Consider the following 1,889-nt stretch of genomic DNA (forward strand, 5'->3'; position numbering starts at 1 on the left):
CGGAGCCGGAGCTGCCACGCCGGGTGGATAACTCCCACACCTGGTGCACCACGGATGTTGCGGAGGTGGAGAGGAGGTGGAGAGGAGAGGGAGAAGAGAGGAGGAAAAGGAGGAAAGGGTGGTGAAGGGAAGTGTGGCGCCGGTTGGTCCAGTTGTCACCTGAAGATCAGCTGGAGGGACGGAGAGAGAGGCTGTAGGAGAGGAGCCTCTCAGCTGTTTACCTCTCTCTCTGTCTCTCTCTCTCTCCTCCCGTTCTGCAGCAAGCAGCAGCAGAAGTCTTGTTAAGAGTCCGGACAGTTACAGAAAAGACTTTGGGAGAAACTTCTTGTCTTCTTGTCCTTCTCCTTCTTCCTTCTGTTCTCCTCCTGTCCCTGCTGCTGTTCTTTAATCTTCTCCTCTATTTCTCTCCCTCTCTTCTGCTGTGCTGTGCTGTTAGAGGGGCTCACCTCCCAGCTCTGTCCACTCCACTCTCTCTTTTTCTTGCTGTCCTCCAATCTCTCTCTCCGTGTGTCACTAGTGCTAGCGAGTGAGCGAGGTGGCCGTAGTGGGACAGATTAGATTCCTGGCATTCTGAGTGCCGCTGGGTTCCCCTCTCTCTCGCTCTCGCTCTCGCTCTCTCTCTCTCTCTCCGCTGCGCTCCCTTTCTCTCCACTGCGCTCTGGTCTGTTCCGCTCTGCACAGCTCAGCCGCACCACGTTCAGAGAAGAAGTGTGCAGAGTGCGCAGAGGAGGAGAGGAAGAAAAAAAGAGAGGGAGAGGGAGAGAGAGAGAGAGGGACATAGAGCAGGGGAGGAGAGGCAGAGAAATAGAGAGGGGGGGAGAAGGAGAGAGAGAGAGAGAGAAGGAGGAGAGGCAGTGAATGAGAGAGAGGAGGGAGAGAGAAATAGAAAGATTGAGAGAGAGAGAGAGAGAGAGAGAGAGAGAGAGAGAGAGAGAGAGAGAGAGAGAGAGAGAGAGAGAGAGAGCGAGCAAGCATTGATTTGGAACTTTTTTTTTTTTTTTTTACAATCCAGCGATTTGCTCCCTGATGGCCGCCGTAGAGATCTGCTCAATAAAAGCTCTATTCTCCATGAGTGTGTGTGTGTGTGTGTGTGTGTGTGTGTGTGTGTGTGTGTGTGTGTGTGTGTGTGTGTGTGTGTGTGTGTGTGTGTGTGTGTGTGTGTGTGTGTGTGTGTGTGTGTATTCTGCCTGCCAAAGGGCTCCTTTCAGCCCTTGGCCCCGCCCTCCTGGGACTCCCTGGCTCGCATAATGAGCTGGCCTGGGCCAATGGCTGCAGAGGGAGGTGGTGACTGGACAAACAGGAGGCGGGCCTTCAGAGAGGGAAGGAGGAGCTATGGTAATCAAAGAAACACTTCAGTCTCTGACAGTTCTCACTCTCTCTCTCTCTCTCTCTCTCTCTCTCTCTCTCTCTCTCTCTCTCTCTCTCTCTCTCTCTCTCTCTCTCGCTCACAGCAAGCTGCCCCCCTCTCTCAAAGCTTACTCTCTCCCTCTCTCCTGCACACTCGTTCAGCGTTCTCTCTGCTCTCTCTTGTTCATGCATGCACGCTCTCTCTCTCTCTTCAACATGCTCTCTCTCTCTCTCTCTCTCTCGCTCTCTCCCCATCCCTCTCTCAGCATGCGGCCTCTACTTCCCCTGCACACTTTCCCTCTTTCACTGCATCTCTCACTCTCTTCTTGCTTCTCTTTCTTTCTCTCTATGATTCTCATTCCATTTCATCATGCTCTCTTTCTCTTCCTTTGCTCTCTCTCTCCTCTGCAGAATCCCTGTATCTCTTCTGACTGCATCTCTTAACCCCCTCCTCTCTCTCTCTCTACATCTCTCTCTCTTTCTTTCTATATTCCTCCCTCAACGTCTCTCCTCCCTTTCTTGCACACACGCCCTTTCCCTAT

The 1,889-nt window shown here is 52.6% G+C and overlaps 1 protein-coding gene across 2 annotated transcripts in view; it reads right to left on the reverse strand.

The window, feature by feature from the left end:
• Nucleotides 1-714, reverse strand: part of sned1 (sushi, nidogen and EGF-like domains 1) — a 97,203-nt gene extending 96,489 nt beyond the window's left edge. The window contains exon 1 of one of the 2 annotated variants that reach the window (XM_063201994.1): nt 1-714. This exon is cut by the window's left edge and continues 321 nt beyond it. The gene's annotated coding sequence lies outside the window, so the exon portion shown is untranslated. The other variant, XM_063201993.1, reaches the window with a different exon arrangement.
• Nucleotides 715-1,889: the final 1,175 nt, after the last annotated feature.

This window comes from Engraulis encrasicolus, chromosome 6, assembly GCF_034702125.1.
Source record: "Engraulis encrasicolus isolate BLACKSEA-1 chromosome 6, IST_EnEncr_1.0, whole genome shotgun sequence".
NCBI lineage: Eukaryota > Metazoa > Chordata > Actinopteri > Clupeiformes > Engraulidae > Engraulis > Engraulis encrasicolus.